General features: G+C 37.2%; 1 long non-coding RNA gene across 1 annotated transcript in view; it reads right to left on the bottom strand.

Moving 5' to 3' along the window:
* The window catches only part of LOC138714997 (uncharacterized), a 935,649-nt gene that overhangs the window by 420,720 nt on the left and 500,976 nt on the right, over positions 1-13,953 (bottom strand). Inside the window, exon 3 of the long non-coding RNA XR_011336146.1 lies at positions 12,789-12,935. This is a non-coding gene — a long non-coding RNA (uncharacterized lncRNA). The remainder of the gene's footprint in view (positions 1-12,788; positions 12,936-13,953) is intronic.

Raw genomic sequence — 13,953 nt, 5'->3', positions numbered from 1 at the left:
TAATCGAGTAATCGATCAATTACTGTTGTAAGATTATTCGATCAAAAATATTTAATCGATTAATCGAGTCGATTAAAATAATTAATCGGTTGTAGTTGATATTAATTATTATTTTGTTAATACAAACTCATACTAAAAATTCCGACAATATTCCTCTCCCGGAAATTGCTTAGTTAAAAGCACAATAGTACTGTTATTTTCTAATTGTAAACCAGGTAGCGCAGGGAAAATCTTTGCACAAACACTTGAGAAAGAGATGGAGATATGAGGACAGTGACCTAGTCTACCTCTATTGAAAGTTCAGTACCAAATGCGAAACCCTTACTAAGTTTCATGGTATTCCAAGAAAAAGTTCCACCTTGTTGACAGCTCATCTTCCTAACATATGAAATACATAATTTCTGGGATTAGTCACCTTCATCCCTTAAAAAACTAGGTCAAATAGGCTTATTAAGATAATAAAACATCCTATGTATAACCAGCATTACCTAGAAAAAAATCTCAACAAGAAAAAAAAAGCAGACTTGGCAACAATCGCAAACAGCCCAACACTTCAACTAACTCCTTCACGGTTCCACTAAAACAACAATCGCAAACAGTCCAACACTTCAACTGACTCCTTCTCGGTCCCACTAGAACAACAATCGCAAACAGTCCAACACTTCAACTGACTCCTTCTCGGTCCCACTAGAACAACAATCGCAAACAGCCCAACACTTGAACTGACTCCTTCTCGGTCCCACTACAACAACAATCGCAAACAGCCCAACACTTGAACTGACTCCTTCTCGGTCCCACTAGAACAACAATCGCAAACAGCCCAACACTTGAACTGACTCCTTCTCGGTCCCACTAGAACAACAATCGCAAACAGCCCAACACTTGAACTGACTCCTTCTCGGTCCCACTAGAACCGCTTCGCGGTCCTCGACCGCAGACACCAGCTTGAGAAACACTGCTCTACAGCATCGATCAATCAAGTCAATCATATTTAAACCAAATTTTCTCATATAACCATTCAACCACACATCAATCTACATATTCATCCATTACCTTGCATCCATGTAGCATCCATCCACCTAACCATCCATCAGCACACACACACACACACCCATCCTTCCATCCATCCATCCATCCGTCCACCCATCCATCATGGTTATATGTCAAACGACTCTATAAATAAATAAATAATCCCTGTACAAAATCATTCAATCAATCCATCAATCGACCTGCCTAGCATCTACCTCTCCGCTTCCCTGGGGACGCCGGCTTAACGTGCGTCTTGACGTAAGAGTACATAAAGCACAAGGAAATCGGCCTGCTTTATTTATAGCCGAAGCTAATACCGTATGATGTAGGACAAACATTTTAGGGGTTGGGGGTTAAAAAATACCTGGTCATATATCACTGCTGCATGGAGCGCACCACGTTAACTTAATACCTCTGTTCATAATGGATGAAACGGAGAGGGAAAACATGGAGGATTAAAAGAAGGAGACGGCGTGGTCAAAAGAAGGAGCGCTGGGACGGAGAGCTTACGATCGAAAAATGAGGCTGCATACATTTTTAATGCGCGCGCCGCCCCCGGGACTGCGAAGTAACCGCATTTTAGTAAGGGTTGAGTTATTGAGGGAAACAATGACACCGCCCTACCGCACGGAATGCGAAGATCGCTGCATAAATTGGTAATCCACATAGAATGATACAAAGTGACAATGCAGGCGCGTTTCACGTGGCGGCAATCAGTTCCATTGCTGCGATGTGGGCTGTATTGCTACAACTTCACACGAAAGACACACATATGCCTTGAAACTAGAGACGAACAAATCTAACTGCCGCTCTCGCTCGCTGTGTTCGTTGCAATTGACTTTCGAGTCTCGCCTCGTAACTCTCGTACGTCTCGAGTCTTGCTCATCATTCTCGAAATAGCATTTGGTCGGCGTGGAAAGATTTCGTAACTTTGAATAATAAATATATTTGAAATAAAAAACATTAAAGATGTTTAAATGTCACAAAAGAGAAAACAAAACAATATCATAGTTATCAAAATGTTCTGGTTCTATCAACAGATATTACCTTGGTGAGAGAAATAGAAAAAAAAATTCTCAAATAAATTTGCATTTCTAAGAAACATAAAACATAACGTTAAATAAAGCGTTAATATTCTTTTACTTGAGATTGTACACTTGATTTCAAAGATATGAAAAAAAAAAATCCAAAGCTTCTAATAAGGACCTAGTAACTAAATAAAGATTGGGGAGCTGATTATTATACACAGAAAGGTACTTTATTTTCATATTTTGCATTGTTATTTCTACTCCGTTGATTGTATTTCTATAACAAATGAATGGGACTTTCCAGATATTATGAAAGAATAGAGATGTTTTCCAAAAAACACACTACAAACCCAAGCCACACTTCCTATTAATATTTCGGGATTCCTCAGTGCACGTGAAATCTCCAAATTACACTTTAGAGTCCCTGAACTCGTAGCGTTAGTGAATTCGGGAAAATTTGTATTTACACAACGTAAATTTCAATTATGTGATTTAGAAGTTTACAGCCAAGTCCAAATGGTTTCATTACATGTTAATAATTATACACAGACATTCATTCAATCATAATGTTCTGCTCAAGAGCAGGTCTTTCACTGCAAACCCAGCATTCTCCAATCTTTCCTATTTTCCGCTTTCCTCTTACAAGCAAACACTCTCATGGTGGCAGATAAAGAAGTTATTTTTTTCCACCATGTTAATAATGTCAAAACAAGTGCTTATAAAAATGTTGATCACACGAGCGCAATTAAGACGGCCGTAAAAATAAGTTTTTCCTGGGACCGTTTACAGAAAGAAAACACAATTTCATTGGAAAGATTTATTGGAACAGACATAGCAATTGTTGAGGTATTTTTCAACACATTCCCCACCGGAATTGAGACTTTTCATACAATGCGATCGACAGAGAGGTGCAGACGGCTGTCACACATTGGTTCCGATCTCAGCGGCAGACTTCTACGACACAGGGATATAAAAGTTGATCCCACGGTATGACAAACGTTTCAATTCCGGTGGGGAATATGTTGAAAAATAGCTAAAAAAATACTGTATCTGTTCCAATAAATCTTTCCATTCAATTGTGTTTTCTTTCTGTAAACGGCCACAGGGAAACTTTTACTGCTGTCGTAATTGCGATCGAGTGACCAGAATTTGGGTAAGCACTTGTTTTGACATCATTAACATGGTGGAAGAAAAAAAATTAACTTCTTTATCTGCACCAATGAAAATGTTTGCCTGTTAGTCTCCGCATATGATCCATGTATTGCAATGCTGTATATCATTTGATATCTTCCTCTTCTGCCCCATTTACCGTACAAATATTATATGTAGGCTACAATTATTTCATAATTATTTTGTTATGCAAATACCATGAATTTACAAAAACATACCGTTTACCATACAAATATTATATGTAGGCTACAATTATTTCATAATTATTTTGTTATGCGAATACCATGAATTTACAAAAACAAAGTGTACATTTTTAGAAAAAAAAAATTGTGTACATTTTTAGAAATCCAAATGGTTTTACGGCCGGTGTCAGGCGACAACGTTCGTTAAATGAACTTTACAACATAAAGATAAGTTTCTTATTAGACGGAAATTTGTATCAATAGATACTTCAGTGCAAAATAAAGACTGTATTGTAAGTTATCAACAGTAATCACACTAGAGGTTTTGATTCAGCTAGAGAAAATCAAAACTCGAGTGGGATTTAATTGACTATTACACGATTAGAAGAAAGTATATAAAGATTAGAAGTAACGAAGTACTCCAATACAATAAAATATTAATTGACTTACGAAAATACAAAACTGTCTTCAAATTTGTACCATCTCAACATTATAAATATTACTCTAGTAGATGGCAGTAGTGTGTTATGAATAGCTGTTTTCTTATCAGTTGTGCCAACTATGGAATCTTCATTGAACTCTGTGGACGGTTACTGGTCAAGAAGGCTTTGTTGATTCAGTTTCATTCTTATTAAAACAGTTGCATTCCACGTCATTTATCCCGATCCCAGTAATCAACGTCACTTGACAGATGATTTTCAATAAATCTTAGTATTAAACAATCTCTGATACGTGACTATTCATAATATCATATAGCAGAAGCTATAACATAACCTAAATAATATAAACGAGTGTTAGAAAAGTTTTAATTAGGGATGATGAAATAAACAAGAACCATTTTAATTAACGATGATGAAATAAAAAATAAACATGAATAACTTTAAAAGAAACAATTATTGAAAGTAGGTACAATTTTCAAATTTGAATGTTTTAGTGGTTGGTGGTTCAGTTGATGTTATATTGGACGTGTGCGTACAAGAAGTGAACTCGGTGATGTACATGGTGTATCCCTGAACTTACTCAGGATTTCCGAATGGTGCTCTTCATTTATTTGTAAATAGGGTTTCAGGGAAGACGAGTGATGACGAGTGATCTTTATTAATTCTTGTTCTTGAATGCCAATGTGAGTCATATTTGAAAGTGCTGTGCATCGACTGGAGTGGTTTGTAATTTTTTTTTTTTGACGTCCAGACCAGTGCAGTTTGAAATGATGGCAAACAAAGAAACAAATGCTAGGGTAGTGATAAAACTAAACAAATGCTAGGGACGCGATAAAATTGTGCGATAAGCAGCCATGATTGGTTGAAAGACGTCCTTTTGTACCGTTTTATTGGTCAAAAGTAGTGTGACGTAGTAAAAGTGTAATAGTCATTAGCAATGAATAAAGTTCAAATTACGCATCTCCTGAGAAATCCACCATTAGTTTCTCCCTTATTTATAACGATTATTAAAAGATAGATACGTTATTATAATAAAACCAGTTATTTTAAACCGTTATAGGATGTATTAAATAATGAGAATTTGTAAATACAGTACTACGGAACTTAAGCCTATCTTCAAGCGAAACTAGAGGAGAAAAAACTATTTTATATAATTTTCAGGATATTTGAGAAGTGGTCGAAAATACAGCAGTCCCCTACTCTTGCGTCGTAAACACAGCATCACATGCTCTGTCTGCAATGTTGTAGCATCTCCCGTCAGGCATGACTCAGGTTCGTCCGATCCTAGTGGATCCGATTTCGCTAGTTCAAATCTGGCATGGACAGACTATACACGATTCGCAATTAAGGGTAGCTACACTGTGGGTCTTTTGGGAACAGTGTTACGATACTTCTCTAGTTCCACAGCTGGCACACAGTACAGTACTTGCAATAACTTATGCACTCACCTATACAATAACAGTAGTGTCCCTTTCCACATAACTGGAAATTTCGTTAACAGACAAAAACAAACCGAATGTCAGGAAAATGAGCACAAACACAAAACTCTCTCACTCTCGTATGTTTCGCAACTTTCGATGCAAAATTTAGCTTTCTTTATGACATTGCAAATGATAATTATATATTTTCCACCCATGTATGGTGGGTCCCTATCACCACGGCATGGCGCGTCCTCAGGTTGCGGATAGAGGAGACGGCCTCCAGATATGGAGGGTAGCTGCGAATATATTGAATAAGCAGTCGTGAACAGCCGATAAGGGGTGATCCTCCAGCTTGGGGGTTGGGCGAAGGGCTAACAACCCATCAGTGACAGGTTATCATATTTAGTACTTAAGGGTAGATGGTGCGACATCATAGTTATAAATGCTCACGCCCCTACAGAAGAGAAAGACGACCATATAAAGGATAGCTTCTATGAGGAATTAGAACATACTTTTCATCAGTTCCCTAGATATTACATGAAAATTTCATTGGGGGATTTCAACGCTAAAGTAGGACGGGAGGATATTTTTAGACCAACTATTGGAAAAGAGAGCCTACACGCAATTAGTAGTGACAATGGAGTTAGATTAGTCAACTTTGCCACATCGAAAGATTTAATTGTCAAAAGTACAACATTCCCCCATAAGGATATACATAAATATACTTGGACTTCTCCAGATGGATTGACACACAACCAAATTGATCACATCTTGATAGATACACGGAGACATACTAGTATAATAGATATTCGAACTTTCAGAGGTGCAGACTGTAATTCTGACCATTATTTGGTGATTGGAGAATTAAGAGATAGATTATCAGTAGCCAAGCAAGTAGAGCAACAAGTTAATATTACTAAATTCAATATTTTGAAATTAAAGGACGAGGAAGCTAAGCAAAATTATCAGGTCGAAATTTCGAATAGGATTGCCACTTTAGAAAGTTCCGACGAAGTTGAGAAAGAATTAGATGTTAATAGCGTGTGGGAAAATATCAGAGATAGTATCAAAATTGCAGCTGAGCAGAGCATAGGTTATTATGAAAGTAAGAAAAAGAAACCGTGGTTTGATGAAGATTGTTGCATCGTAGTAGAAAGAAGGAAACAGGCAAAATTGAAATTCTTACAGGATCCAGTTGAGGAGAAGAGAGATAATTATTTCAATGAAAGACGGGAAACAAGTCGTACACTTAGGAATAAAAAGAGAGGTTACTTGAAGGAAAAACTGAATGAGGTAGAAACAAATAGTAAGAATAAAAACATTAGAGATTTATATAAGGGTATAAAGGAATTTAAGAACGGATATCAGGCAAGGGTAAACGTGATCAAGGATGAGAATGGTGACTTGCTTGCAGACTCTCCATCAATCCTAAACAGATGGAAAAACTATTTTGTGCAACTACTAAATGTACATAGGCCAAATAGAAATGATCGGACGAAATTGAAATGCAAACTGCTGAGCCATTTATACCCGAACCCACGCTTTCAGAAGTCGAAATTGCGATAGAAAATCTGAAAAAGTACAAGTCTCCAGGTATCGATCAAATTCCAGCAGAATTAATACAAGAGGGTGGAAGTGCATTATATAGCGAAATTTATAAACTTGTACTTGCTATTTGGGAAAAGGAAATTGTACCAGAACAATGGAAGGAGTCCATAATTGTACCTATTTTTAAAAAGGGGGACAAAACCAACTGTGGTAACTTTCGAGGAATATCACTTTTGTTGACGTCGTACAAAATTTTGTCCAATATTCTTTTGGGAAGATTAACTCCGTACGTAGATGAAATTATTGGGAATCATCAGTGCGGTTTTCGGCGTAATAGATCGACTATTGATCAGATTTTTTGTATTCGACAGATAATGGAGAAAAAATAGGAGTATAAGGGTACAGTACATCAGTTATTCATAGATTTCAAAAAGGCATATGACTCGGTTAAGAGGGAAGTATTATATGATATTCTTATTGAATTAGGTATTCCCAAGAAACTAGTTCGATTAATTAAAATGTGTCTCAGTGAAACATACAGCAGAGTCCGTATAGGTCAGTTTCTATCTGATGCTTTTCCAATTCACTGCGGGCCAAAGCAGGGAGATGCACTATCACCTTTACTTTTTAACTTCGCTCTAGAATATGCCATTAGGAAAGTTCAGGATAACAGGCAGGGTTTGGAATTGAACGGGTTACATCAGCTTCTTGTCTATGCAGATGACGTGAATATGTTAGGAGAAAATACACAAACGATTAGGGAAAACACGGAAATTTTACTTGAAGCAAGTAGAGCGATCGGTTTGGAAGTAAATCCCGAAAAGACAAAGTATATGATTATGTCTCGTGACCAGAATATTGTACGAAATGGAAATATAAAAATTGGAGATTTATCCTTCGAAGAGGCGGAAAAATTCAAATATCTTGGAGCAACAGTAACAAATATAAATGACACTCGGGAGGAAATTAAACGCAGAATAAATATGGGAAATGCGTGTTATTATTCGGTTGAGAAGCTCTTATCATCCAGTCTGCTGTCCAAAAATCTGAAAGTTAGAATTTATAAAACAGTTATATTACCGGTTCTTCTGTATGGTTGTGAAACTTGGACTCTCACTCTGAGAGAGGAACATAGGTTAAGGGTGTTTGAGAATAAGGTGGTTAAGAAAATATCTGGGGCTAAGCGGGATGAAGTTACAGGAGAATGGAGAAAGTTACACAACACAGAACTGCACGCATTGTATTCTTCACCTAACATAATTAGGAACTTAAAATCCAGACGTTTGAGATGGGCAGGGCATGTAGCACGTATGGGCGAATCCAGAAATGCATATAGAGTGTTAGTTGGGAGACCGGAGGGAAAAAGACCTTTAGGGAGGCCGAGACGTAGATGGGAGGATAATATTAAAATGGATTTGAGGGAGGTGGGGTGTGATGATAGAGACTGGATTAATCTTGCACAGGATAGGGACTGATGGCGGGCTTATGTGAGGGCGGCAATGAACCTTCGGGTTCCTTAAAAGCCATTTGTAAGTAAGTAAGTATATTTTCCTAAGGAGAGGTTTAAAGATTCTGAGAAATACTGAATTTGGGGATAAGATGACCGGTTTAACGAAAGTCCGGATTAACTGAAATAACCTAAAAGAACAGTATGGATTTGAGGGAGGTGAGATATGATGGTAGAGACCGAATTAATCTTGCTCAGGATAGGGACCGATGGCGGGCTTATGTGAGGGCGGCAATGTACCTCCGGGTTCCTTGAAAGTCATTTGTAAGTAACATAAAACGGTAGAAATTGCATTAAAACTCCGATTATAATAACAAAACACGTTTATTAGATTAGATTAGATTAGATTAGATTTATTTATTTAACCTGGTAGAGATAAGGCCGTCAGGCCTTCTCTGCCCCTCTACCAGGGGCATAGATTTCAAAAAGGTATATGACTCGGTGTATTTAAAGGGCACAGGCCTAATACACTTTACAGTACAGTAGAATGTAAAGTAGATAGATAGATGAATTTATTGAGTAATAGGCTATTATACATACAGATTTTATATTATCATAATTTCCTCTAAAATACAATGCACGGGTCTTCTGACCGTACGTGCTTTGCACCTAAAACAAGTCCTACTTTATAAGTTTCATCCCCCTCACCTATGATTATATCCAACTACTCTCTAAAAGAATACACATATTAAAATGAAAATGGTACAACAAAACACATTATATATTTTTTTTATTTTATTGGGTTATTTTACGACGCTGTATCAACATCTCGGTTATTTAGCGTCTGAATGAAATAAAAGTGATAATGCAGGTGACATGAGTCTGGGGTCCAACACCGAAAGGTACCCAGCATCAACACATTATATAACATATCCTAATCTAAAACACATAAAAGTGTAAAATTGAGTAGATACCATTAACCCTTCCTCAGTTCGTGTCACAAACTTCAATAGCTGAAGTTCTAATCTGTCTCGCCTTGAAGAGGAACAATCCATCTGTTGTTCGTATTCTCTATTCCCCATGAGGTCAAGACATGCAAGTGAACTCCTATTCTGACTTAGCATCGAGGGTGTTAGATATTTTTTCCGTACATGTTCCAATTCGACACACTGTAATAAAATTTGTTTATAGGGATCCTTTTCTCTGCACAGTGGACAAAGGCGCTCTCCTTCGTTGACAATTTTATTACCTTTCCATGCCCCCACTCTTAGTCACGCTAAACCTGCTCTGCTGTCTTTGTTATAGGTCTCGCAAGTACGGATTACCGACGGAAGGATTGCGAAACAAACAATGCGATAAGGAAGAGCGGGCGACAGGAAAGGTCACGAGATAGCTTGAATGATATTCAAGAGTACAGTCGGAAGAGAAATGACATCGATAGAATCGTCTTGCGTTGTGATAGTTACATTACGACTTTAATTTGTTCCACTGCATGTGAATGCGGGTCTTGTATCGCACGGTATTATTATTTCATTCGTAAACATATGTTGCGCGTTTAATTAGTTTCGAATTTTTCTCTTGCTACGTTCTTTATTTCCACAGCGATGTCCTCATTTGTTCATCTTCTTGGAAGAGACAGTACTTCCATCGGCCCGCATCTCTCCCTCCTCGGCGTGCATACATACACACGTCAAAACAGACAGCAACGTCATCATTGCTTTTCGGTAATCGTTCCTTGCGCGAGCTATACAAGAATTTAACACATACAATGCAATACAATTTTTAATACTATAGGTGTAATATTGTAATAATTATTGTAATTTTATATTTATAATGTATAAAAGGAAGTCTTAAAAACAAGGTTCTTTAATTTTTCCAAACTCGTCCTTTTTTTGTCTGTCCGTATTAAGCGAAATCCGGCTTCTCGGGGTACGGATTAACGAGGTTCTACTGTATATGAATATAGACTCCAGATATTTCTGCTTAATATGTTGTTGTTTAGCCAACTGTCCGAAGACAGGTCTGAACCTTAATAGTGTTACCAAGAAAGCGTCACTTATGAGGCAACAAGGCCAGGAGACAATGGGATAGGGTGGCCAGTTTCTTTTCCCCTCCATTACATACAACGCGGACTAGATACATATTACACTACTGTAGTCGTGTTTGTTTTATTAAACTACTCCACTATTGCTATACAGATAGTTAATATATATTTTTTTAACAAATTAGCGTATTTGTATTCTTAGGACACACTATACTAGTCAAAAAGGGTCTTCCAAAAAAGCATTGCTTTCAAATGTTCACTCAGCCCGCACAAAAAGTGAAACTGATATGCGGTTACAAGTCGAGCTATGACGATCTGCAAATACCGGTGAAATACAATGTGTTACATATTCTCTGCAACCGCGCTTCGTAGCGAGTTCAGTGCAGGGAATGACTCACACACTTAACTGTTGACAAAGCGTCTATGTGACTGTGGGTTGCAGTATGCAGCTGTTATCAGGATATGAACAGCAAGGACTGTGAGTTGGTATGCATTTCATTAGTCTTGACGTTTATCACTTTCAATTAGATAGATGTATGTAAGTATTGTCTTGAGCACAAAGTATTTATGTCCAATTCACACTTTCGTATAAATTCCGCGCGTGAAGTGCTAATACTCTTCTCTGTGAAGTGTCCTAGTGTGAAAATTTCAAATCCTAGTAGGATACAGAGACTTGTAACTAACTTCAGAGTTACTGACAGTTTAAATTCCAAGAGAAATACATAAGAAACGACGGAAGAGAAGTTAGGATTATTTGGAAGCAGAATTGTTAAACTTAGAAAATCAACACGCAAGCTTGCTCAACAGGTCGAGATATCCTCAACTTCTGCATTTATAGCCACAAAACACTTAAAGTTGTAACTCTACAAGGTAACTACCTAGTTGAACCGCTTATACTGACCCTGTCGCAATATTACATTTTAATAGGGCCTAACTGGATCCTGAAACAGATTCACGATGGAGAAATTAACTTACACCGCTTTTTATTTCGGGAAAAAACTTAGGTTTACCTTCACGAAAAGATAAATTCGCAAAATAACATACACGGGAATTACGAGATACAGATATGCTCTACAAAATTTCTGTTAGTGATTCTAAAATCGGCGTTCGATTTGCTATTCGAGGTGAAAGAATAATAGGACCGATCTATTATAACACTGTAAATGGTCTTACAGAACTGAATGCTTCAACAGTTTCCCTCTGAATTAACTGAAATACGGTCTTATGCATTGTTTTAACAGAATTCTGTCACTTCTACAATAGCCAATAAAATTTTGAGCGACATAAGGGACGTTTTCGGTGACCGAGCAATCAGTAGAAATTTATGGCCCCTCGACTTCACGATTTTTATCCTCGGCACAACACGAAAGATAAAGCGTACTACATCAAGAACTTGTATACCCTAGCCCTACACGAACTAAGAGAAAACATTCGAAGGGAAACTAAGCTTGTTATGGGGAATTTCTTAGAGAGATATAAAAATTCTGTGAATATGAGAACATTTACATCATCTTTAGTTCTGGTAACCGCAAAAGATATTTTATCAGTATGTGAATTTGTATTGTACTGCAAACATCATAGTTATGTTGTATAGATAGTCACTTATATCTTGGGCCAAAATTATACAATAGACTTCCTGATAATTTGAAATTATTAAATATTGTTGCTTTTAAATCAAGAATTCATAAATGGCTAGTTTTAAATTCTTTATATTCAATTGATGAGCTTTTAGATATGAAAGATATAATATACAAGGTGGGATATAAGGTAGTACATTAATTGTAGGATGTGATTCCTTAAAATATAACGACCAAAAAAGTTTAACATCATTTTGCTCGTTTTTGTGAGGGTTTTGAAGCAATAATACTTTTATGCCGACATTTAGATCGCGAATTTTACGAATACTGTTTAAAATACGCTGTACGTCCAACTGCACACTAATGCAAAGTAAACATCACAACAGCTGATCAGTTGCGAGTACTACGCAAACCGTCTGCCGTCTCGACAGCGATGCCAGCTTTTTAGACCTTCTGTACGTGACTCGACAATCAATATTTCCAATGTTTCTTCAGTCGATTAATTCGTTACCTGTGAATTTTCTAATTAAAATGCTCCTGCAACGTGAACATAACAAACGTTCTCTTCTTTGTTATACAAGAAATTAAACCGTATTTTAAACAGTATTCGTAAAATTCGCGATTGAAATGTCGGCATAAATGTATTATTTGTTCAGAAACCTCGCAAAAACGAGCAAAATGGCATTAGACTTTTTTGTTCGTTATATTTTAAGGAATCACATCCTGCAATTATTAATGTACTGCCTTATGTTCCACTCTGTATAGTTTGAACTGGTAATGGATTCTTATTATCAAGTGCATATTTTGCATTACATCCCTACTTAACTATACGCAAATTTCAGACTTGTACTCATTAATTCTCATATGTAACTAAATAAATTCAATATTTTGTTTCCACTCACCAGTTTCTTTTATCATACAGTACAACATTCACCCACAATCAAGTAATTTGGCCAGGAAGTCTCTCTGTTCACTGGAATCTTCAGTTCCCTCGGAAAGACTGTACTCTAAAACGGGTACATACTAGTTCGGTCCCATCAGATACACACCTGAAATATACAGTACTAATTTGATGCGGGGTTCAGAAAGGTACAATATTAATTCGGTCCCAACTATGCAGGTATAAATAAATTGTATACAGTATATCAAAGAGACTAGTTATATATATATATGTATGTATGTATAAATGTGTGTATATACAGAGTGTTTCCGAGGTGGAGTTACAAACTTTCAGAGATGATGGCGAAGGGCACATGTATCAATTTGAGATAAGGAACCATGGTCCGGAAATGACTGAGTCGAAAGTTATAAGCAAAAATAGTTGTAGGGAATTGTAATTTGGCACCACATGCCCTCCTTCCCTTAACCATTGGAACAGTCGTGGAAAGATGGTATGGGTCGGATGTCTCCTACATGGGTACTAGGCCCGATACAATCTGTGAGCTTGTCTACTGTTGGCTCATCCGTATTCGATAATTAGATCTGCTTATTCCGCTCTCGTGTTCTCCTCCATTTCACTAGGACTGATCGACTGGACACTGCAACTTGTACACATACACTGCTGTCTACAGACGTGCATATCAGGACCGACCATGTCCGTTACACATTACGCTATCTGCATTGCTTTAGTGTAGTTTCCTGTCCCCACCCCTCAGACAGCGCACTGAATGGAATACTGTAAATAGACAACGTAAACAACGTCAGATGAATACAGTATGTGTAAGATGTACAGATAAATACACATAAATAAGGTGTACAGAGGAATAAAATTATGTCATTTCCACACGACTATTTTTGTTTGTAACTTTCGACTCGGTCATTTCCGGACCAAGGTTCCTTATCTCAAATTGATACATGTGCCCTTCGCCATCATCCCTGAAAGTTCTGTAACACCACCTCGGAAACACCCTGTATGTATGTATACATATATTTATTTATTTATTTAACTAGGTAGCATTAAATTATATAGGGGAAGGTAGGGTAATATCGGACATCGGCTAATATCGGACAGTGAGTTTCTTTCATCTACCACACGATGATAGTACCTGATTGACATGATTACGTTTC

Source organism: Periplaneta americana, chromosome 15 (genome assembly GCF_040183065.1).
Source record: "Periplaneta americana isolate PAMFEO1 chromosome 15, P.americana_PAMFEO1_priV1, whole genome shotgun sequence".
Classification (NCBI taxonomy): domain Eukaryota; kingdom Metazoa; phylum Arthropoda; class Insecta; order Blattodea; family Blattidae; genus Periplaneta; species Periplaneta americana.
This window is presented reverse-complemented; position numbering and strand designations above follow the sequence as displayed.